Source organism: Palaemon carinicauda, unplaced genomic scaffold, assembly GCF_036898095.1.
Source record: "Palaemon carinicauda isolate YSFRI2023 unplaced genomic scaffold, ASM3689809v2 scaffold185, whole genome shotgun sequence".
NCBI lineage: Eukaryota > Metazoa > Arthropoda > Malacostraca > Decapoda > Palaemonidae > Palaemon > Palaemon carinicauda.
The window spans coordinates 40,001-66,370 of record NW_027169425.1 but is presented as its reverse complement, the minus strand read 5'-3'; the positions used below and the strand labels follow the sequence as shown (position 1 = coordinate 66,370).

At 39.8% G+C, this 26,370-nt stretch overlaps 1 long non-coding RNA gene across 2 annotated transcripts in view; it reads right to left on the bottom strand.

The window, feature by feature from the left end:
• Window positions 1-22,128: 22,128 nt before the first annotated feature.
• Window positions 22,129-26,370, bottom strand: part of LOC137635856 (uncharacterized) — a 12,290-nt gene continuing 8,048 nt past the window's right edge. Inside the window, exons 1-3 of one of the 2 annotated variants that reach the window (XR_011042807.1) lie at window positions 25,036-25,133; window positions 22,627-22,798; window positions 22,129-22,258 (exon numbers count right to left, since the gene is read on the bottom strand). This is a non-coding gene — a long non-coding RNA (uncharacterized lncRNA). Of the gene's footprint in view, window positions 22,259-22,626; window positions 22,799-25,035; window positions 25,134-26,370 lie in introns of those variants that run through there. The other variant, XR_011042808.1, reaches the window with a different exon arrangement.

Below are 26,370 nucleotides of genomic sequence, written 5' to 3'. Positions count from 1 at the left end.
AGCGGAGCATCTGCGAGAGGAGGTTTTTTCAGAAAGGGGATCTTGTATCCTTCCTTGATGACTGAGAGGGACCAGGTGTCCGCCCCTCTCCTCTTCCAGGACTGCCAAAAACCTGACAGTCTTGCGCCTACCGTCTGGAGGAGACGAACTTCATTTCCTGGAGCGAGGTCTGAAAGAACCCCTGGTAGATCTTGGTCCTGAATCTTGCCTTCTCCCTCTAAAATCTGATCTTGAAGTAGTCCTGCCCCGAAAGGGCTGCTGGAATCTCCTTTCCTCCCGTTTCAAAGAAGAAGGAGGGGGTGCAAAGGGCTTACGAGCAGAACGAGATAAAAGGTCTTGGGTGGCTTTTTGGGCCAGAGAACGCGTAATGTCATTAACCAGAGACTCGGGAAAAAGATGTTGAGAGAGGGGGGCGTAAAGAAGCTCAGACTTTTGAGCATTGGTAACAGACCTAGAAGCAAAAGAGCAAAGCAGAGCTCTCTTCTTTAGGACCCCAGCTGAGAACAGAGCAGCCAACTCATTCACCCCATCTCTGAGGGCCTTATCCATACAGGACATAATGCTCGTAAGGTCCCTAGATCCATCCATCTGTTCAGTTTTCCTTGCGAGAGTCCCAAGCGACCAGTCTAGGAAACTAAAAACCTCAAAGGCTCTAAAAATACCTTTGACGAGATGATCCAGCTCCGACATTGACCACATGACCTTGGCTGAGTTGAGAGCATGCCTTCTAGCAGAGTCCACTAAACCAGAGAAGTCACCCTTGGAGGAGGAAGGCACTCCCAGACCCAAAGGTTCTCCAGTTGCATACCACATACCCGCTCTTGAAGCAAGACGAGCTGGTGGAAACGAGAAGGAAGTCTTAACTGTTTGTCTCCGCTCCATCATCCAGTCATCAATCTTCGAGAGAGCCTTCTTTGCGGAGATAGACAGCTTCATCTTGATGAAGGCCGACTGTTTCTTGGCCTTCTTTCTGTTAAATTGGGACTGAGGAGATTGAGGGGCAGCAGGTTGGAATTCCTCTCCAAAAAGTTCAAGAAGGGAGCGAGAGAGAACTTTGTAATCTCCCACAGCATCGGCAGGATTATCATCGTCATCAGAAACATCCTCGAGGGCCTGATCCACATCTGCAATATCCTTCGAAAGAGGAGAATCCTTAGAACCCGACAAGGGCAAATCAAAGGCATCATCCTGCAAAAGACGGGTTGCATCCTGGAGTCCCGCGCTAGAAGAATCCTTGGAACGAGAGGCAGTATCGTCCCGAAGAGGCAGGGTGGTATCGCCCTGGGACCGAGAACGAGAGGCAGAGTCGTTCTGTCGTCGAGAGCGAGAGGCGGTATCGTCATGGCGGCGAGAATGAGAGGCGGTATCGTCGTGGCGGCGAGAATGAGAGGCGGTATCGTCGTGGCGTCGTGAACGAGAGGCGGTATCGTCGTGGCGTCGAGAACTAGGGTCGGTATCGTCGTGGCGTCGTGAACGAGAGGAGGTATCGTCGTGGCGAAGCGAACGAGAGGAGGTATCGTCGTGTCGAAGCGCACGGGAGGAGGTATCGTCTTGGTATCGAGAACGAGAAGCAGCTTCGTTCGATAAGGTATCGTCCCGGTATCGAGAACGAGAAAACGTATCGCCCTGGTATCGCGAAGAAGTATCGCCTGGCGCAAGCACACATTCCTCATCCTGGCGTAGAGAGGGAGAAGTTCTCTTTAAAGAAGAACTCCGTTCTCTCTTAGAAGTAGACTTCTTAATCGGCAACGAGTCGTCTTTACGTCTGTCAGACTGGGCGTGAGGGCGGCTAAAGGCTTGTACTAAAGTCAAAAGTTGTTCCTGCATGACAGACATAAAGGATTTAGCAACATCAGCTGGGTCTTGCGGATCCGAAGGGGGGGGCTGACGAATAACACTCGTATCTTCGGCAGCAGGCTTCGTCCTTTTCACAGGCACGGAGTCGAAATCATCCTCCGACGGACAAGGTTCAGAACTGCTAGAACCGGGAGAGAAAGAACGAGACCGTTCGTCGCGGTTCCATCTCCTCTTAGTAGGTCTTGAAGCTTCATACTTCCATTTACGTCTGGACGAATTCGGAGAAGAAAACAACACATCCGACTCGTCTTTCCGTGACGGTCAAGAGCAGCCTGGGAATAGACAACAGGACTGTCTGAGGCGACGGCTGACCGAGGGTACGTACCTCTCACCCCCTTTCGGTCATCGACGTACCTTCTCCCTTGGTCCTGGGAGCTTGGTAGAGGTCTAGGCCTAGGGGTATGACAGATTCGGTCGGTCGCCACCTCCACTGCACTAACACAAGCACTTTCACTTTCCTTACCTTTAAAGGCCTCCAGCTGTTCTTTAATGGCCTTCAACTCGGCCGCCAGGCTAGCGTACCGAGGGTCATCCGTAGATACGGAACCTGTAGTAGGTGCAGGAGTTACTACCTCAAGGGAAGGATCAACTTCCAAAGAGGAATCAATAATAGGATCAATAGATAAATCTACGCTAAGTTCGTCTTCCTTACCACTAACAGACTTAGACTTAGACCTAGAAGCTCTCCTAACTCTATCGAGCTCTAGCTTACGCACATAGCGCTTCATAATTAACCAATCTTTCTCATCCAAAACCTTACATTCCCCGCACCTATTATCAAGGGCACAAACAAAACCCCTACAATGAGAACAAACAGTGTGAGGATCAACCGCCATTTTGGGGAGTCTCACCTTACATTCCTCATTCGCACAGATACGGTAATGACTCTTTTCACTCATAATGAAACACAGCAAACAAAAAAAACTAAGAGAAAACAAAATACAACGATCGCCAAAACCCCAAATCAGAGTACTTCACCAAAAAAAGCAGACTGGTACACCGAGCAGGGAAATCGAAGAAAAAAACTCTTAATGACGGACCAACGTGTTAACGATCCGGCCGGCAGAGATGAACTGAAGAACAGGGAACGGGAATGATTCCTCCTACCACCCTTTGACGGGTGTTACCACCCAACCACCACAAGGCGGTTGCCTAGTTTTAGAAAAATTCTGCCGAAATAGAGATAATTAGCTATGTATATATAACTGCCAGGTAAGTTCTATTCGTAAAAATACAAATCTCCTACATGCTCTGCAATACATTAACCCTTTTACCCCCAGGCTTTTTGGAAATTTCCAACCCTTAACTGGGGGTTATTTTTTTCCCATCACATTTTGCAGTATATATTTTTTAAATTGCTCTAACACCCTTAATTTTTGTCATAGAGAGGTCAGGTTGGTCTCATTCTCTTGGAAAATGCCTGAATTTTCTCTAAAATTATCAAAAATATGAAAAAAAAATTTTTATAGAATTTTTTTGCAAGGACATACCGGTACGTCCATGGGGGTAAAGGGATGGCTTTTGTGAAACGTACCAGTACGTCCTTTGAGGGTAAAAGGGTTATGACTTATTAATGATCTACTATTTTATTATTTAATTCTATGGTCTTTCAGCCTCCAAAAATAGGCTCCACCTTTCTATACGCTGAGGGGGTATAGTATATATGAGCACCAAAATTTAAACAAGAGGTTGAAATGAAAAGAAAAATATGCCAACACAGAATGAGGAAGAAGGAAGAAGTGCCTTGCTTCGGCGAAACTTAAAAGTTCCTCTGTCATAACGATAAAAAATTTCTCAATTCTGTAGATCCTTGTTTCATAAATGGCAAAACTGCCGTGAGATCCGAGTGCACAACATTCACCCTTTTTTAACTAGATTGGGTGACAGAACTAGTGCCTCAAACACAGCTAGAATTACGAGATAACACAGGGAAAACACCAAGTTGTTGAGCTACGCAGAAAGGAATACAGATGGCGCCGTCGGCGGCGCTATGCACGCATACGAAGCGAGAGAGGAGAGGTACCTTACGAGCGGCTCTCCTTTCTTTCTCCTTGACCCCTTCGAAGTGTTAATTCTGTTCGGCGTGCAGATTGCTATGTGGCGTGTCTAGAATAAGCCCTCTGATATTTTGCGATATCCCTGGTTCATTTATTTAGGGATATTCACTCCAGGAGTTAGAATTCTGGGTACCTTAAGGTAAATTCTCTGGGAATATCACTGTAGTCAAATATACCCAAGGAAGCTACCCAATAGGAACTTCCATCAGGACGACATGGCTATCTCACCCAAAAATAGATTTTTCGCTTCGCTCAAAATCCGTTTTGTGAGACTACAATTGACAAATTTCCTAAGAGCTAATTAATCTCCAAAGTAGAACCTCATTTCAACTGACATATCACAGAACATAATGATCGGGAACCAGTATCCAGAGAATAGAAACTTGAGGTAAAAAAAGAAAGAAAAAAACTATCCAAGAAGTTTCCATTAATTCTTAACCCTTTTACCCCCAAAAGGACGTACTGGTACGTTTCACAAAAGCCATCCCTTTACCCCCATGGACGTACCGGTACGTCCTTGCCAAAAAAATGCTATAAAAATTTTTTTTTTTCATATTTTTGATAATTTTTTTTTAGAAAATTCAGGCATTTTCCAAGAGATTAAGACCAACATGACCTCTCTATGACAAAAATAAGGCTGTTAGAGCAATTTAAAAAAATATATACTGCAAAATGTGCTGGGAAAAAAATAACCCCCTAGGGGTTAAGGGTTGGAAATTTCCAAATAGCCTGGGGGTAAAAGGGTTAATATTTGAAACAGAAACCATTTTCAAAATTATTGCTATTATTATTACTATCCAAGCTTGGAAAAGTTAAATGCTATACAGCCAAGGGCTCCAACAGGGTAAAATAGCCTAGTGAGGAAAGGAAATGGGAAAATAGACTACAAGTAAACTAATGAACAATTAGAATAACAGATTTTAAAAACAGTAACATTAAAATAGATAATTCATAAATATAGTATAAAAACTTATATCAGCCTGTTCAACATGAAAACATTTGCTTCATGATTGAACTTCTGAAATTCTACCGATTCAACTACCCGATTAGGTATATCATTCCACAACTTAGTCATAGCTGGAATAAATCCTCTAGAATACTGTGAAGTATTGAGCCTTATGATGGAGAAGGCCTGACTATTAGAATTAACTGCATACCTAATATTACACTTGATTGATTGATCTAAGGTTTTCTGGCATCCTGACATCTAAGGTCATTGACGCCGATATCGTTTATTGTGAATAAAAAATAAAAGAATATTCAATTAAAACCATAAAAGCAAAGATGTCATTTCGAAAGTTAAATATCGTTCAGAAGATCTGCTTCCGAAATGAAGCTAGAAATACTACTAGCATGGTAGGGCACATCATGTCCAAGAATCTTGGCAAGGATGACCCTGCCATCCTCACCTCGAGTCTCAAACAGGTATCTATTTCTCTTACTACTATATATAGGGCATTAGGTTAACAAAAGCAGATGGTACTGTACTATCAGGGAAGATCTGAATGCAAAGGATGATCAGAATTATGAAAAATCTTGTACAACAAGCTTAACCCTTTTACACCCAAAGGACGTACTGGTACGTTTCACAAAACTCATCCCTTTACCCCCATGGACGTACTGGTACGTCCTTGCAAAAAAATGCTATTTAAATTTGTTTTAGCATATTTTTGATTTTTTGAGAAACTTAAGGCATTTTACAAGAGAATGAGACCAACCTGACCTCTCTATGACGAAAAATTAAGGCTGTTAGAGCAATTTGAATAACAATATACTGCAAAATGTTTGAAAAAAAATAACCCTTGGGGGTTAAGGGTTGGAAATTTCCAAATAGCCCAGGAGTAAAAGGGTTAACAAAGTAAATGAATGACCTATACCAAGCAGACTTCAGATTCAACCCAATCGAGCATTAGCTATGTATTCCCAGAGGGCATAGTTCTTTACAGGACCAACCAATTGTGGAACAAAACAACATTTATTCCTTCAATATTTTGACCATAAGCAGAAATATTTGAGGTTATCGTCCTTCCCAGATAAAACATTAACAGAGTCTGATTCAAACAGGACTTCTCAAAATAGACTACAATCCTGAGCCTTGTTAAGAAGTTCCCCGAAATGGTCCTCAAAGAATGACCACTCAATTGTTTGGAAGTACTCAGTGTCTCTAAGAAAAATTTCCTCTTGCTTGAGGGTACACATTGGCACACTATTATCTTATTTCTCTTCTTGTTATTTTGAGTTGCTATAGTTTATATATGAAAGATTTATTTTAATGTTATTATTCTTAAACTTCTCTTGTAGTACATTTCGTTATTTCCTTTCCTCACATAGCTATTTTCCCTGTTGGGGGCCTTGGGTTTATAACATCCTAATTTTCCAACAAGGGATGTAGCTTAGCAAGTAATAACACTTTAATAATAATAATAATAACAATAATAATAATAATAACCACTCTGCTACTGGGGCTGTGACTTCTGAAAACATTCAGTGAAGAGCATTCAAAACATAACTTAAACTGACAAATTCTGTCTTCTAACAAACTTGAGGTATTTAGTGTCTGCACTAAAAATGTCCAAGTTCTATTTTCTCTATAAAACTGGTGTACCTCAGTATCTTTAACATATGCTGACATTATGTGCATTGGCTGGAAGTAGTCGAGTTGTTTTTGGTTGAGATCGATCAAAATTATTATGAATATTTTTCTACAAAGATCAAGTTACTGAATCCTGATCCAGCCCGGTGACAGAGCACAGGTATTTACAACTTACCTCCACCTTTGAATTGCAGCTAAAACTGTGGAAGTCGTCTCAATGGAGAACCTGGTTTAAAATAGGAACTTGAGATAATAAAACATCTGAAATTGGTCTCCAAATTTTAGAACCTTTTGGAAACAGATTATAAAAGCCTGGAAAAGGAACTACAGTAGAACTATTTCTCTCCCAACTGTGCTCATGAACGTGCCACACAGATATCCATAAGACAGGCCACGTTCTCGCACTACCTTGAACAGGAGGTTGGGCTGTGGCACCCTAGCAGTACCAGCTGAACTCGGTTGAGTCCCTGGTTAGGCTGGAGGAACGTAGAGAGTAGAGGTCCCCTTTTTGTTTTGTTTCATTTGTTGATGTTGGCTACCCACCAAAATTGGGGGAAGTGCCTTTGGTATATGTTTGTATGTATAAAGCACAAAGCACAAACAAAATCATAGCGAGGAAGCAGTAGTAAACACGTACGTCTACTAAGGAGACCAGGAGACAAATGGCGCCGTCTCGCTAACTCGGCCACTCCTACACAGGGGTGAGGCAGTTGGTAAGTATACAATGTTACCAGAATCATACAACTTAACCCTTTTACCCACAAAGGACGTACTGGTACGTTTCACAAAACCCATCCCTTTACCCCCATGGACGTACCGGTACGTCCTTGCAAAAAAATACTATAAAAATTTTTTTTTCAGATTTGATAATTTTTTGAGAAATTTCAGGCATTTTTTCAAGAGAATGAGACCAACCTGACCTCTCTATGACAAAAATTAAGGCTGTTAGAGCAATTTAAAAAAATATATACTGCAAAATGTGCTGGGAAAAAAATAGCCCCTTGGGGTTAAGGGTTGGAAATTTCCAAAGAGCCTGGGGGTAAAAGGGTTAAATTTTGGTCATAACTAAATGACTCAGGAGTAAACTCATACATATATAATGAGGGTTTGAACTTGTGTAGGAACAAAATACAATTATGGATTATGTGTCTGGAGGGTTTTTGAAACAACTGCTAAATTCCAAAAGAATTGTTAGTTTATTAATGAAAGAAAACTTCTCAGGTCTCCATCACTATATATATTTTTTGGGCTGTACACTCAACTTGAATAAAGTCTACATTTTTTTATTATTCCAAACACAATTACTACAATCTTCCTTGCTTGGCATGAATATTGTACTTACATAAACCTATGGGATCAAATTCATAATAATTTTATAGTATTAGCACCCTATGGAACAAAGTTATTAAATCTCTCTACACTGTCCCTTAGGCTCAAGTAGTCAGTGGATGTCATGCATAGAAGGAAAAGAGGGACTTTTACATATACAGGAGAGAAACCGGAAGGGGAAACGTGCAAGAAATCTTGGGGAAGGATATAAAGTTCACTATGCAAGGGAAAATACAAGGAGAAATATGGTAGGAATTAATCTACATTTAGATTTGCAGGAAAATGTCAGAAATCAAGCTCATGAGAAAGATAATATGGCATATCCTCTCGGCACGCGTCCCTTAAAGGCGTGGCGAAAAACAGCATGAATTTAGAAGGAAACTACTAGAATACGTAGAAAGATCTCGAAGGAGTGAACTGCTAGTGTTATCTGGGGATAAGCGTTTTGGAAGAAACAATCAGGAAGGTGAATGATTGAAGGAATTAGCAGAAGCTATGAATTGTCATGAATACAGAAGGTTGAGAAAAGGAGAAGTCATTGAGTAACTTATAAAATGGACAAAATGTTTCACAAATTTACCATGTGTTAGATAGCCAAGAAAACCATTACGGATTTTAAGATTACAAATAAATCCATAGAACCTCATAAACTGGTAGTGGCAGATTTCAGGCTGAAAGCAATAAGGAAAGGAAAGGCCCCAGCTACGAATAGGATCAAAACTTAGAAGCTAAAGGGGGTTATAATATACAAGAGTTCAGAAGCAAAGTGGAAGGAGCCAGAGAAGAGATACATAAATGGAAGGTCAGAATTGCCTGAAAGGATATGGCATGTTACGAGATAGTGGTACCGGCATCAGCAGAGGTGTGTGGGAAGCCAAATTGTATACAGCATCATGAAAAAGAACATGGTGGCGGAAACAAGAGGTTCAAACACCGGTAAAAAAAAAAAAAAGTATAACCAGACAACAGTGGGAAAAAGATAACCACCAATCAAGAGAAGAATATAGACGAACAAAGAGGGAAATGAAGAGATTGCAAAATGAGAAACCAGGAGAGAGTAATATGCGATAATGGGAACACCAGAAGGGGAGAAGATAATCTAAAGAATAGCAGTAGGAGATCTCACTTGAGGTAGAAGACAAAAGAAGATGGTAAGACTATTTCTTACAACTATTGAATACTAAGGAGTAAGAAACACAGGAAAATGTTCCTTCTTCTATGCATCAAGTAATGTTGAGAATGCTATGAAGAAGGAAAATTAAATATAAAGCTGCAGGAAAGTCTGAAGTAACAATAGAAATGACTAAGGGATTGAAAAACCTAGACAAAGAGTAATGTAAAGAAGTCTAGGGAAGCTCATCTGATATACTAAGGTCATGTAATAAGAAGGTGGAACCAATCAAGAGAGCTAAGAACATGCCAGTGATGGGGACGAGGAGGAGGAGGACTGTCGGGCGACAGCAGATCGGACGGATGGACGTGGCGAGAGGGGATATGGCTTTAGTGTGACTGGGGGAAGATGCAATGGTCAGATGGAAAAAAGTTGACTTGAGCGGACAACCCTGCAGTATAGTGGGATTAATATGATAAAAAAAAGAATGAATTGGATATAAAATTTATGCCTTAAGCCAATCACCGGGCACTACAATACAAATTAATTAATCATACCCTTACACTCACAAGATTTGGTTATCATTTTAACCTATAAAGCCAATCACAATTTCACTTAATAACGTCTAAGAGATAGTTCTTGATAAAAAAGTGAATCATATTAATACAGGCAATATTTGTTAGGTTGCAATGAATATATCAACTTTCCATTTGTGATCGTTTCAACTATTTCGACATCTACTCCTTCAATTCAAACATTCTGCCATTTCGGGCAAACTAGATCGTTCAAAACCTCTCAAGTTTTGATAAGGTTATTGGAGTAATTACCATGACATAGCCATATACATAAACTTGATATCCACTAATAAATTTCTTCTACGCTTGACCTTATTTCTCCGGATCTTGCCTCGAGGAAGAAGTGCATATCATCATCGGGATCTCCTGAAATGGAAAATCCTACATTAGAGCATTGCTGGACATTCGGAAAATGTTGCTGTTCCGCAGAATAGCTTGTAATGGGTAAGAATAATCAAAGACTGGCTTTACTGTTCTGTCAATTTTCTCTGATACTGTACTTCATTATCCATTTTAATTATGTAAGCGCCCTAACTCATTTGAGCAGATTGTAAATTTTCTTAGTTCCAAATAAAGTGTTGAGAGAAGGACACAGTTTCATTATAACCTCCTTTATCTTAATTTATCCAACGCATCCTTGAAGAGAGAGTATTTAATGCTAATTATTTATCGCCGTGAATATGCCAACAGGTTACGAGCCAAGGTTATTGGCAAAACCATTTGATGGTGATACCAATAATTATGATATACAGGAAGACTCTGTGGCCACAATGCACATTCTCAACTTGCATTCAACATATGATAAATGAGCTGACAAAAGTTTAGTACATGTTTTAAATGCAGTGAACCATGCTTATATGGAGCTGTAAAAGTGAATCTATCACCTCACATTCAATAGAATATAACAGTAATAACCAGAGTGGCGCCAAGTAGAGCGCAGACCTCCGTCACAGCAGCTTAGACCTTGACCTTCCGAAATTCAAACATTTCCAGCTTTTTACATATCAGTTAATCCCTGCAAGTTTCATTACTCTGCGATTTACCCTTTTACCCACAAATGACGTACTGGTACGTTTCACAAAAGCCATCCCTTTTACCCCCATGGACGTACAGGTATGTCCTTGCAAAAAAAATGCTATAAAAATTCTTTTTCATATCTTTTGTATTTTTTGAGAAAATTCAGGCATTTTCCAAGAGAATGAGACCAACCTGACCTCTCTATGATGAAAATTAAGGCTGTTAGAGCTATTTAAGAAAAATATACTGCAAAATGTGCTACAACCCTAGCTACAAAAACAGGATGCTACCAGTCCAAGGGATTTAACAGGGAAGAATAGCTAAGTGAGGAAAGGAAATAAACAAGCTACAATTGAGAAGTTATAAACAATTAAAATATTTTAACCCTTTTACCCCCAGGCTATTTGGAAATTTCCAACCCTTAACCCCCAGAGAGTAATTTATTTCCCAGCACATTTTGCAGTATATATTTTTTTTAAATTGCTCTAACAGCCTTAATTTTTTACATAGAGAGGTCAGGTTGGTCTCATTCTCTTGGAAAATGCCTGAATTTTCTCAAAATATCCAAATTAAAAAAAAAATAATTTTTATAGCATTTTTTTGCAAGGATGTACCGGTACGTCCATGGGGGTAAAGGGATGGCTTTTGTGAAACGTACCAGTATGTCCTTTGGGGATAAAGGGTTAACAGGGAAGAATAGCTAAGTGAGGAAAGGAAATAAACAAACTACAAATGAGAAGTTATAAACAATTAAAATATTCTAAGAACAGTAGAGCACTAAAATAGATCTGTCATATATAAACTATAATAACTTGAAAAATAACATGCGAAAGAGAAATGATAGAAAAGTGTACCCTCAAGCAAGAGAATCTTGCCCAAGAGAGTAGGTTTTATACTGTGGAGTTAATATTTCCATTATTCATAAACTACGTCTAAATATCTATATAGATGTGCACACACAGATTCAACCCTTCCCACCCCCTCCCCCTTTCCTAACTACAACCAGCTGGTTCGGCAATTTGTGGGAGTATGTGGTTTCCAAGTGTACCTCTCGGAGTACCACCTCTCACCTGGGTATGACTATTCACATGAAAAACGTAATGATATTAAATGATGATAACTATTTTAAACGTACTTCAATCTGTAAATAATGCTTTGAAAGCCCAATTTAAGAATCAGTAAAAAAAAAAGGGGATTTTGACGAAGGAAAAATCTATTGCTGGGCTTGACCTGTGTCGCCCAGAGAAATGCTCCTTAAAGCACCATTTCTAAGGTATAAATACTGCTAAATATACACACATACCAAGGCACTTCCCCCAATTTTGGGGGGTAGCCGACATCAACAAATGAAACAAAAACAAAAAGGGGACCTCTACTCTCTACGTTCCTCCAGCCTGACAAGGGACTCAACCGAGTTCAGCTGGTACTGCTAAGGTACCACAGCCCAACCTCCCCCGTTATCCACCACAGATGAAGCTTCATAATGCTGAATCACCTACTGCTGCTACCTCCGCGGTCATCTAAGGCACCGGAGGAAGCAGCAGGGCCTACCGGAACTGCTAAATATACCAGAGAAAAAAGTTGCATGGAATGCCAGGAATAAAATTTTACCCAGCTCGCTCACTCTGAGTGTTGGTATAGTAACTGGGGCGTGTTAGAACCAGGACCAGAGGTCCCTCACCAATTAGTCCTCTCCTTCCTCAATATCTCCTTCCGTTCCGGAAGGGCCGGGATAATTTGAGAATCGTATCTATAAAGTACGAGAGGAAGGCCAAGGTTTGGGTGGATGGATGGAGTGAAGGAAGCTCTGGGTGATAGGAGGATATATGTGAGAGAGGCAAGAGAGCGTGCTAGAAATAGGAATGAATGGCGAGCGATTGTGACGCAGTTCCAGTAGGCCCTGCTGCTGCCTCCGATGCCTTAGATGACCGCGGAGGTAGCAGCAGTAGGGGATTCAGCATTATGAAGCTTCATCTGTGGTGGATAATGTGGGAGGGTGGGCTGTGGCACCCTAGCAGTACCATCTGAACTCGGTTGGGTCCCTTGTTAGGCTGGGAGGAACGTAGAGAGTAGAGGTCCCCTTTTTGTTTCTGTTTCATTTGTTGATGTCGGCAACCCCCAAAATTGGGGGAAGTGCCTTGGTTTATAAACCATAGAGTCAATTATTACTCAATCATAACAGCTGAGGCCGGTGGATTGGGTAACTTGGCCAAAGGGAAGCCAGTAAAAAGAAAATTACTTAACCCTTTTACCCCCAAAAAGGACGTACTGGTACGTTTCACAAAAGCCATCCCTTTACCCCCATGAACGTACCGGTACGTCCTTGCAAAAAAAAATGCTATAAAATCTTTTTTTCATATTTTTGATAATTTTTTTGAGAAACTTCAGGCATTTTCCAAGAAAATGAGACCAACCTGACCTTTCTATGACAAAAATTAAGGCTGTTAGAGCAATTTGAAAAAAAATATACTGCAAAATGTGCTGGGAAAAATATAACCCCCTTGGGGGTTAAGGATTGGAAATTTCCAAATAGCAAGGGGTTAAAGGGTTAACAACTAAATTATAAACCTTTCTGTTTTGCAGTTAAAGGGAAAGATATGACTTTACTGAACTATACAAGAAGTTATGCAGGATACTCCCAATCTTGGACATCCGACATCTTGCACTAGAGCGGTGAAAAAACACCGAAAAACACAGCCAAAAAATCACAAGCGGAAGCGATGATGCTATGAAAAGGAGTGACGTAGTTGGCGTGGGTTGAGATGGTGGTAGTAGCATTCAGTGGTGGGTGTTGAACGGCACCTCGCTGTAACGGGGATATCGAGGAGGAGATATCTAAATGGCGCGAGACCTCTGGTTGTGATTTATCATGCCCCAGTATTATACCGACACCTTATATAGGTGAGCGAGCTGGGTTCAACCCTGGCATTCCTATGCAACTTTTTTCTCTGGTAATTCATAGCAGTTATATACCTTAGAAATGATGTAAAAGGAGCATTTCACGGAGCGGCACAGGTCTCTCGCCCAGAAATAGATTTTTCCTTCGTCAAAATCCCTTTTTTACTTCGAACTTCTCCAATGATAAGAACTTTTATTATTGGGTTGTTTACCAAGACTTAGAGTAAAATACTTCTTCAATCCCTTAGGTTTGGACCAATCATCTTTCAGGAACAAAGAATAAAGTTGCGGCCACACAGGCAACAATAATTTGTGAGACGACTTCTCAAGTTTAATCATTCCTTGTTGCTGTCAGTTTCTTCTGAGCCCTTAGTAAATGTCCTTTGAAAACAGTAGGGCTTGCATTAAAAAAAGCAATGACACCTTGGTCCATATGCTCCAAATAATTATTATTATTATAATTATCATTATTACTAATTAAGCTACAACCCTACTTGGAAAAGCAGGATAGTATAAGCCTTTGGAAGCTAATAGCAAAAAACAGCCCAGTGAGGAGAGGAAACAAAGAAATAATGAACAACTAAAATAAAATATTCTAAGAACAGTAACAACATTAAATAGATCTTGCATATACAAACTATAAAAAGTTTAAAAAATTAAGGGGAAGAGAAAAAAAAGATTGAATAGCGTTACCGAGTCAACCCTGAAGCAAGAGAACTCTATTCCGAAACAGCAGAAGACTGGTACAGAGGCTATGGCAGTACCCAAGACTTAAAGGACAATGGTTTGATTTTGGAGTGTCCTTCTCCTAGAAGAGAAACTAAAGATAGCTAATGAGTCTCTTCTACCTTTACCAAGGGAAAGTGGCCACTGAACAATTAACAGTGCAGTAGTTAACCCCCTGGAGAGAAGAATTGTTTTGTAATCTCAGTATTGACAGGTGCATGAGGGCAGAGAAGAATGTGGAAAGAATAGGCCAGACTATCTGGTGTATTATGTACAGGGAAAGGAAAAATCTGGCTAGCCAATGGACTCAAGTGAGCAGGTGAGCAGGAGCATTGTCCAGTGCTAGAACTTTTAAAAAAACCCTTGGAAACATAACACTGTCAGACCTCTGGTAAAATAAAGGTGTGTAAAGCAATCACTCGAGCCTTCTTGTTAAATCCCTAGATGATAGGCAGTTGTTTCTTCCATTAAACCCCTGGATCCTCTGCCTGATACACCAGCAAGGGTTTCAGCTGTAAGAATCAAGTCAATCTCTCCTTATATAGTTAAGGCTTGGCATATGCAGCCAAAATAACCAGGTCTCATCCACATTAAAAACCTGCTCATCAAGGTAACCACCTTTCCTTAATAATACAAGTCAGCACAATAGGATACAGTAGGTTTCTCTGTTTACAACAGTTTCGTCTTGCGATGCTTAGCGGATATGACGTCTCTCCCAGAGGACAGGAAGAAAATGTGTTTCAACCTCCAATGATTATATCATCTATACAAATGGCTGGAATAGTTTTCGTAAATGTGATATTTATATAAACAGTACTTAACCCTTTTACCTCCAGGCTATTTGGAAATCTCCAACCCTTAACCCCCAGGGGGTTATTTTTTTCCCAGCACCTTTTGCAGTATATTTTTTTTAAATTGCTCTAACAGCCTTAGTTTTTGTCATAGAGGTCAGTTTGGTCTCATTCTCTTGGAAAATGCCTGAATTTCCTCGATAAATTATAAAAAATATGAAAAAAAAAAAATTCTATAGCTTTTTTTGCAAGGACATACCGGTACGTCCATGGGGGTAAAGGGATGGCTTTTGTGAAACGTACCAGTACGTCCTTTGGGGGTAGAAGGGTTAAATAGTTAACCCCTTTCTGAGTGGGTATACGTTCACATGGTGAAAAGGTTTGTATATTACTATGATCTGCAAAGCTGTATTAGTTGGGGGACACCCCTATTTGGTTGGTTTGGTGTGAGCAATCACACATAAATCTCACACCCTCACCTATACCGCAGTGTCCAGCGTGGTGAAGACAACTGGCAAAACTCATTGATATGTGCGAGGCCTTTGTCATGCAGTGGACTAAAAACAGCTGCATTTGTTGTTGTCGTTGTTAATAGCTAATAAAAGCAATGTTAAGAAATGTCACAGGAAATACAATTACAGTTAAGGCAAAACTTAAGAGGCAAATTTCAAATGCATCAACTGCATTATTACAGGTACAAAGTATCAAAATGGGGAAATCTATGAAGGGTTAATCAAAAGGTCTATCTCATACATGTACTTTCAAGATTTTGACAATTGCCCCTCGTCCCAAATACAGTACGTGACATTTCTTTTGCATTTCGGCAACACACACTTGTGAAAAATACAAATTTTCACTTAATATTATAGGTACTAGGTTGGCCAGCATTCATCCATTCATCGAGATACTACCGCTAGAGAGTTATTGGGTCCTTTGACTGGCCAGACAGTACTACATTGAATCCCCTTCTGGTTACGGTTCAGTTTTCCTTTGCCGACATATCCACCGAATAGCCTGGCATATTCTTCCCACAGTCTCCTCTGTACTCATACACATGACAACACTGAGCTAAACAAACAATTCTTCTTCTTTGCTCAAAGGGTTAATTTCTGTATTGTAATTGTTCAGTAGCTACTTTCCACTTACTAAGAGTAGAAGAGAAAGCAGCTCTTCTGGGCCACTCCAAAATCAAACCATTCTTTTCTAGTCTTGGGTAGTGCCATAGCCTCTGCACCATGGTCTTTCACTGTCTTTGATTAGAGTTCTCTTGCTTTAGGGAATGCTGAGGCACACCATTCTATCCATTTCCTCATTTCCTTTCTTCACTGGGTTATTCTCCCTATTGGAACCCTTGGGCTTATAACATCCTGCTTTTCCAACTGGGGTTCTAGCTTAGCTAGTAATAGTAATATTAACCCTTTTACCCCCAGGCTATTTAGAAATTTCCAACCCTTAACCCCAGGGGGTTATTTTTTCCCCAGCACATTTTGCAGTATATATTTTATTTAAATTGCTCTAACAGCCTTAATTTTTGTCAGAAAGGGGCCATGTTAGTCTCATTCTCTTGGAAAATGCCTGAATTTTCTCAAAAAATTATCAAAAATATGAAAAAAAAATTCTTATAGCATTTTTTTGCAAGGACGTACCGGTACATCCATGGAGGTAAAGGGATTGCTTTTGTGAAACGTACCAGTACGTCCTTTGGGGGTAAAAGGGTTAATAAAAGAGAAATACTACACTTTGCCTTATACATTCATTAGAATGCTTTAATTATACACATGAACTTCTCACAAATAAGAGTTTCAAAGTTGAACCTAAACATCAAAATTTCTACAAGGAAGAATCCACCCCAGTATTATTATAATTATTATTACTATCCAAGCTACAACCCTAGTTAGAAAAGAAAGATGCTATAAGCCCAAGGGCCCCAATAGGGAATAATAGCCCAGTGAGGAAAGGAAATAAGGAAACAAATAAATGAAGAGAACAAATTAACAATAAATCATTCTAAAATAAGTAACAACGTCAAAACAGACATGTCATATATAAACTATCAACAACATCAAAAACAAATATGTCATAAATAAACTATAAAAAGACTCATGTCCGCCTGGTCAACAAAAAAGCATTTGCTCCAACTTTGAACTTTTGAAGTTCTACTGATTCAACCACCCGATTAGGAAGATCATTCCACCTAAACATCAAAATTTCTACGAGCAAGAATCCACCCCAGTATACATCTATATCAGCTTCATAAGCAGGACAAGGGAAGCATTGTGGACTGTTTTCTAGTTCTTCTTATGGTACTCCCTGAATTCTCACAGGAAATCAATAAATCGCTCTTTCCAGGGATCAATGAATGAACAGACTCTGGTCTCTATAACATAAAACTATAATACGATTCATAAAAATAATTCACCTTTCAAAAAGCCATTATAAAAGTTTTACCTTTTTAATTTGCCAATTACAAAAATATATCCCATGAGGTTGTGGATATACCTTCATCCCTTGCCCAAGATCTAAGAAAAGACCCCTATTATTATTATTATTATTACTAGCTAAGCTACAACCCTAGTTGGAAAAAACAGGATGCTATAAGCCCTAGGGTTCAACAGGGGAAAAAAAGCTAAGTGAGGATAGGAAACGAGGAAATAAATAAACTATAAATGAAGTCATGAATACTTTAAATAAAATATGTTAAGATCAGTGTCATCAAAATAGATCTTTCATATATATGCTATAAAAACAAAAAAAGAGGAAGAAAAATAAGATAAAATAAAGTGCCCGAGAGTACCCTCAAGCAAGAGAATATAATAGCAAGAAGGCTTGGATTACTATAAAAGAACTGAACATTGAACAGAATACTCGAACAAGAGTAGCTGCCATGACACCCAACAGAGCAGCCAACCAGCTACGACTCAACAAGAGTAGCTGCCGTGACACCCGACAGAGCAGCAAACCAGCTACTACTCAACAAGAGTAGCTGCCATGACACCCAACAGAGCAGCAAACCAGCTACTACTCAACAAGAGTAGCTGCCATGACACCCAACAGAGCAGCAAACCAGCTACTACTCAACAAGAGTAGCTGCCATGACACCCGACAGAGCAGCAAACCAGCTGCGACTCGACAAGAGTAGCTGCCGTGACACCCGACAGGGCAGCAAACCAGCTACTACTCAACAAGAGTAGCTGCCATGACACCCAACAGAGCACCAAACCAGCTACTACTCCACAAGAGTAGCTGCCATGACACCCAACAGAGCACCAAACCAGCTACTACTCCACAAGAGTAGCTGCCATGACACCCAACAAAGCACCAAACCAGCTACTACTCCACAAGAGTAGCTGCCATGACACCAGACAAAGCAGCAAACCAGCTACTACTCAACAAGAGTAGCTGCCATGACACCAGACAAAGCAGCAAACCAGCTACTATTCAACAAGGGTAGCTGCCATGACACCCAGCAGAGCAGCCAACCAGCTACTACCCAACAAGAGTAGCTGCCATGACACCCGACTCGACAAGAGTAGCTGCCGCGACACCCGACAGAGCAGCAAACCAGCAGCTACGACTCGACAAGAGTAGCTGCCGTGACACCCAACAGAGCAGCAAACCAGCTACGACTCAACAAGAGTAGCTGCCATGACACCCGACAGAGCAGCAAACCAGCTACTACTCAACAAGAGTAGCTGCCAAGACACCCAACAGAGCAGCAAACCAGCTACGACTCAACAAGAGTAGCTGCCATGACACCCAACAGAGCAGCAAACCAGCTACGACTCAACAAGAGTAGCTGCCATGACACCCGACAGAGCAGCCAACCAGCTGCTACCCAACAAGGGTAGCTGCCATGACACCCGACAGAGCAGCAAACCAGCTGCGACTCGACAAGAGTAGCTGCCGTGACACCCGACAGAGCAGCAAACCAGCTGCGACTCGACAAGAGTAGCTGCCGTGACACCCGACAGAGCAGCAAACCAGCTACTACTCAACAAGAGTAGCTGCCATGACACCCGACAGAGCAGCAAACCAGCTACGACTCAACAAGAGTAGCTGCCATGACACCCGACAGAGCAGCAAACCAGCTACGACTCAACAAGAGTAGCTGCCATGACACCCGACAGAGCAGCAAACCAGCTACGACTCAACAAGAGTAGCTGCCATGACACCCGACAGAGCAGCAAACCAGCTACGACTCAACAAGAGTAGCTGCCATGACACCCGACAGAGCAGCAAACCAGCTACTACTCAACAAGAGTAGCTCCCATGACACCCGACAGAGCAGCAAACCAGCTACTACTCAACAAGAGTAGCTGCCAAGACACCCAACAGAGCAGCAAACCAGCTACGACTCAACAAGAGTAGCTGCCGCGACACCCGACAGAGCAGCAAACCAGCAGCTACGACTCCACAAGAGTAGCTGCCGTGACACCCGACAGAGCAGCAAACCAGCAGCTACGACTCCACAAGAGTAGCTGCCGCGACACCCGACAGAGCAGCAAACCAGCAGCTACGACTCAACAAGAGTAGCTGCCATGACACCCAACAGAGCAGCCAACCAGCTACTACTGAACATAAACGGCCCAACAAAGAACGAGTATACCTCAAGAAAACGATGCATGAAATGGACCACATCAGGTGAGAAAGGGATTAACAAGTTCTCTTGCTTGAGGGTACACTCGGGCACACTATTCTATCTAATTTATCTTCCTCTTGTTTAGTTAAAAGTATTTGTAGTTTAAATAGGAATTATTCATTTAAATGCTGTTACGGTCCTTAAAATATTTCATTTTTCCTTCTTTCCTTTCCTCGCTTGGCTATTTTCCCTGTTGGGGCCCCCAGGCTTAAAGCATTCTGCTTTTCCAACTAGGGTTGTAGCTTAGCAATTAATAATAATAATCTGAAACTAATACCACTTCCCTCTCGCACGTTTGATATAATATTACAGCAGTGAACGTCATGCAAACATACGATAACACTACAGTACATCATGATACATACAGATCTAATAATGTATGTCTAAATACCAACGTAAAAAAAGAAAGCATTAGAATTCACGAAGAATTAACTGAGTTATGAAGTGAAAAGTGAATCGATTACCTAGCCGCAAATTTGAATTACTTGCAGGGTTGCCGTGACATCACTGCAGGAACATAATGACTAAGCTGTTGTAAGAATTATAAAAATTGCAGGGTTGTTGTGACATCACAGCAGGAACATAATGAGCTGTTGTATGAATTGTAAATTGACGATTTGTTCACTAACCAAACAAACAACCTAAGAATTAAAGAGCAGCAGCTATGAATACGAATAGTATCAGAGTTGATGTAGTAGCATGTGCCCTGGGACACTGCCACACGCATTAATGATAATCAACCAATTAATTGATTTAATGTGGTAGCCATTTTCATTATTGATAATCTTCTTGCTTGAAAAGGAAAAGGGTGATTACATTAACTCTTATTTGGCTATTGGAACCATCCATTCCTCGTGATCGCCAGCCTGGGTTTCAAGTTCCACTCAAACTTGACAGTTTCTTGTAGTGTCTGCAACCTCACCATCCTTGTGAGCTAAGGATGGGGGGTTTGAGGGAGCCTAAAGGTGTACCTTGTGAGTTATCAGCCACCATTCCCTGGCCCTGCCTGGTCCTAGCTTGGGAGGAGAGGGGGCTTGGACGCTGATCTTATTCATATATGGTCAGTCTCTATGGCATTGTCACTGACCATTGCCTCTGCTACTGATAAATAGCCTTTAGAACTCTAATTGTTTTTAATCAAGACCCTATGATAAATATAGGACTGTCAAGACAATTTCTAACAGTATTCAACTGGTCTGGTAAAAATAAATGTTCGTGTGAAGACAAATAATTTGACATTTATCATATATACACGATTAGTGAATTTAACATTGGGGACACGGATGTGTCATGTAAAAATATTTAGATTTTTCAGTCTCTTATTCACAGTAAACCTCTAATACATAAAACATTTCTTTGAAACATTTACTATGGTTTAAGCCGACATAATTTGAGCTCAGTTTGATAAGAGTTCTGATCTGTGATTTCAACGCCTTACTGTTGTTAAAAGCATCAGATTCCGAAGTATGCCAGTAGTGTTCAAATATCTGATCTAAAGTGTTCATTTGATTGATTGATTTAAAGTTTTCAGGCATCCTGACATCTAAGGTCATTGACGCCGGTCACTTGGTGAACTATTCACATTTAAGAACACTATGAACACTAGTTGAAATTACTCTATTCTAATATTGATAGTTATAAAATGCACAGGCAAAAAGTAAGGCAATAAGATCATTTAACCCTTTTACCCCCAAAGGACGTACTGGTACGTTTCACAAAACTCATCCCTTTACCCCCATGGACGTAGCATATTTTTGATAATTTTTTGAGAAACTTCAGGCATTTTACAAGAGACGATGAGACCAACCTGACCTCTCTATGACGAAAATTAAGGCTGTTAGAGCAATTTGAAAAAAAATATACTGCAAAATGTGTTTGAAAAAAAATAACCCTTGGGGGTTAAGGGTTGGAAATTTCCAAAGAGCCTGGGGGTAAAAAGGTTAATGGAAAAAACAACAGAAAAAAAATAGGATTCTTTTGGACAAATTCAAAGAAACTGGAAAAACTAAACAATGTTGAATTTAAATTTGATTTAGTTTTTTGTGCCTCATTTAGGGGTTATGATTGGAGGAGGAGGAGGAGGAGGAGGAGGAGGAGGAGGAGGAGGAGGAGGAGGAGGAGGAGGAGGAGGAGGAGGAGAGAGAGAGAGAGAGAGAGAGAGAGAGAGAGAGAGAGAGAGAATTTTTTCTTCTAATAATTAGTTCAAATATGATTTACTGTGCATTGACGATGTGGATAATTTTCCATGATCAGACCTCTAATCCAGGTACTATAGTCCATTTCTTTTAGCGAGGCAGATTTGCACCGACTCGCGGCGGTGCCCTTTTAGCTCGGAAAAGTTTCCTGATCGCTGATTGGTTAGAATTATCTTGTCCAACCAATCAGCGATCAGGAAACTTTTCCGAGCTAAAAGGGCACCGTTGCGAGTCGGTGCAAATATGCATCACTAAAAGAAATGGACTAAAGCTTCCTCCTTCGTTGCTTTTTAAAAGGGGCATTTTTTTTAAATTAAATAAAAAATAATCCTCGTCTCTTACCTTGGAATTGATAACAGTAATCCATGAGAACTTGGTTTTTGCATTTAAGTCATGCGGTTTCTTGGTGCGTTCTCTATTAGTGTACTTGCTGTTCAGTAGCTCGATTTACTTCAGCAAACTTTCATGATCTGAAAATAATTTAATTCATGGATAAGCATGTCATGAAATACTTTTGGAAACAAGTAAAATCTATTGAATTGAAAAAAAGAAAGCAATGATAAGAAAAAAAAATGTCAGTGCAGTAAGCCAGTCTTTTTACATAAGTTTTCCAATGAATAACACTGGAAGGATATTTGCCAATAATAAGATTATACATTAAAAGCATTGATGGCCACTCATAGGACTGCTAACACAGAACTCGTGTAGCATATGTGTCAAATTTGTCACATATCCCCAGAATATAGTCATCATCATCTCCTCCTCGCTTATTAACGCAAAGGGCCTCAGTTAGATTTCGCCAGTCGTCTCTATTTTGACCTTTTAAATCAATACTTACCCATTCATCATCTCCCATCCCACTTCATGCTTCATAGTCCTCAGCCATGTAGACCTGGGTCTTCCCACTCTTCTAGTGCCTTGAGGAGCCCACTTGAAAGTTTAGAGAACTCATTTCTCTTGGGGAGTGCCCGAATATTAATTTGGAAGCCATCATTTTAGAACTTGCTTTCCTGTAATTATCAAAAACAAATCTTCTATTATTTCTATGCACTAAAACATCTAAAAATGGCAATTTACAATTATTCTCTTCTTCAATAGTGAATTTTATGGAGTATACTAAACTATTTAACTTTTCCAAAAAAATATTTAGATTCTCATATGTAGGCCAAACACAAAAAATATCGTCAACACAACGAAACCAAAAAAACCCTTTAGGCAAAATCGCTGGTAACAGTTTGACTTCGAAAAATTCCATGTAAAGGTTACTGAGTACTGGGGATAGGGGATTACCCATTGCCGTCGTATTCATAAAATTTGGCCTCTATAGTCTAGCAATGAGAATTGAACGTCAATTAAACCATTATTTGTTTTTTGCCAGGAATATATAAAAGGAATTAAATAACCGAGCTTCCGCAACCCTAGGAGGAAGACCTAAAAAAAATAATAGGTTCATTTTTATTAAGTGAAACAAATTTAGAAAATACAAAATGAATATTATACCTGATGTAGAGAAAATGACAAAGCAGTATGAAAGAAAGTAAACTCAAAATAGTTAGATTATAGTACGAGCTATTGTAGAGGCTATGCCTCGTCCCTGAAACCGAAGAGAATGGAGAACAAGAATGAAGGAAATAGGAGCAGGGATACGGCAGACGACTTGAAAGTAGGAGCAGATAAGGAATGGGGGTAAATTTACAGCTTAAACTATGGCTGGTTTAGGGATAAAGAAATAGTGTGGAATCCACAATAACAAGTAAAGTACAGGGAAGCAAAACCTATAATAACCTCAACCACCTAACCAGTATAGGGTAATCCCAACTTATTTTCTGGGTAGGCTTTGTCCAACTATACCAAGTTAAGCTTTGGGGAGCCTTTGTAGGGTGATGGCCAGATCCCGTAGAAAACGGGAATATTCTGAACTGTGGCCATCGTTCTAAAAACGATTTTGGCGGGAGAAGCTAACTTAAAAAACCCACCTAACCTATGCTAAAAGCCGTATCATTACCCAGGGGGCCTGCGCCCCCCCCGACCCCCCCTTACACAACAGTCTCCTTACCTACGAGTACGACAGGAGAAGCTAACTTAAATAAACCACCTAACCTATGCTAAAAGCCATGTCCTTACACAGGGGGGCTGCGCCCCCCGGACACCCCCCTTACACAACATATTTAAGATCCGTAGACCATTTCCAAACGTTTTTATTCTATACAAGATAACAGTCGGAGCGATAATTAACAAATTAGGACGCTTGGCCGTAGTGCTACAAACTACCCAGCTTTGGTATTAGTCAAATTACCCTATTCAGGTACCATATGATCACACTAAAGGTAAAATTCATCAAAAAAAAACTATTTAGGTAATTAGAATAGGCTTAGAGTTGTGATGGCCGAAGGAGTAACGTCGCTGACTGGTGAATGCCAGACTGGGGTTTGCATCCCGCTCAAACTCGTTAGTTCCTTTGGTCGCTGCAACCTCACCATACTTGTGAGTTAAGGATGGGGGGTTTGGGGGAGCCTATAGGTTTAATTGCTATGTCATCAGCAGCCATTGGCTGGCCCTCCTTGGTCCTACCTTGGGCGAAGTTCGTATGTATATATGGTCAGTCTTTAGTCTAGGGCATTGTCCTGCTTGCTAGGACAATGTCACTGTCCCTTGCCTCTGCCATTCATGAGCAGCCTTTAAACCTTTAAACCTTTACTGTCCATAACCCATTCACAATCACACTTCGGAAACCTTAAGTAATGATAATACCAAGTCCACAGTATACTGCTACTACAATTACGAAAAATAAGTCACTAATGTTATTTTAGGTATGAAAATAACGTAGGTTGAATAAATCTACTTTAAAATGGTTTCTCCTACTTTAGAAATATAATCGAGGCCATAGCATGAGCAGTTTAAATCTACGGTAGGGTTGGCAGACAGATGACAAGAGGCCTTATTGGCTAGTCGTTTTACGTGCTATTCATAAACCAAAGTAATTATTTATAATCATCAGAGTAATTTAATTTACAATGGCAATCTTCTGAGATGGCTTTAGCTTCTACAAGCCATCGGTAGAAACACAACAGCCAACTTTGTTACACAATTGTAGACAATCACGTACCAACTTACCAAGAGACTGATTCTCGATTATAGTCTTGTCTTTGCCAGCAAATACCAAATAGTACGTCTTAGACAGTACACAGAGATGTTAGTTTATCCTTTGGATGTTTATAAACATAAGAAATTACGTGAAAATACTTACAATAAGCTAATTGTAGCAGGAGAGACAAGGTTTTCTTGAACGAAACTTACCGCGCACTATCACAACACACGTTAGGTCACGTGACTTTGTTTACATTTTTGTCAACGTTCCAACAGACTTGCGAGCCACGAAGGGACCGTTCCAACAGCCTTGCGAGCCACGAAGGGAACTGTATTCTATAGACCTTGTTTTAAACCATTTATCTATCATATATTTTAGTAAATCACAATGATATATTAAAAGTATCTTTAATATATCATATTTCATCCAATTAATATTAAATTTGTCGTTACAGCTTCAACATTATACTTTCAATGTGGCTTTTAAAACACTACATTGCAATTTTAAATAAATTGTATGGCCTTCAAATTTAATATAATTAATTACCAAAAAATTTTCAGTAATGCAAAATGCTGTCTCGATAAAAATTAAAATTCACATTATTTCACAGCACGTAGTAGGTTGGCCAAGGTACCTAACACCCGTCGAGATACTACTACTAGAGTGCTACTGGGACTTTGACTGACCAGATTATTATTATTATTATTATTATTATTATTATTATTATTATTATTGGTTAAGCTACAACCCTAGTTGGAAAAGCAGGATGCTATAAACCAAGGGGCTACATCAGGAAAAAATAGCCCAGTGAGGAAAGGAAATAAATAAACTATAAGAGAAGTAATGAACAATTGAGATAAAATACATCAAGAACAGTAAAAAAAATTAGAACAGATATTTCTTGTATAAACTAAAAACTTCAAAAAATAAGAGGAAGAGAAATAAGATAGAATAGTGTGCCCGAGTGTACCCTCAAGCAAGAGAACTCTAACCCAAGACAGAGTTCCCTTGTTTGAAGGTATACTTAAGCACACTATTCTATTTATTTCATTATTTCCTTTCCTCACTGGGCTATTTTTCCCTGTTGGAGCCCATATATGCCTTATAGCATCCTGCTTTTCCAACTAGGGTTGTAGCTTAGCTAATAATAATAATAATAACAATAATAATAATAATAATAATAATAATAATAATAATACGGAACGAATATATTAAAAAAGTAAGATTATTTTTATATATTCAATTCTTAATATATATATATATATATATATATATATATATATATATATATATATATACATATATATAAATTGATATTAAAAAATATATTAGAAGAGACTGCTACCAAATTATTCCTTGGCAAGAATCCTTCATTAAAAAAAAAAACATTAAAAAAACTATTGTCTGAGCTTTAAAATTCTTCCATATAAAATATATATTTTATAAAATAATGCTACAAAATACAATTATATTTAAGAAATAGAGTGCATTGAA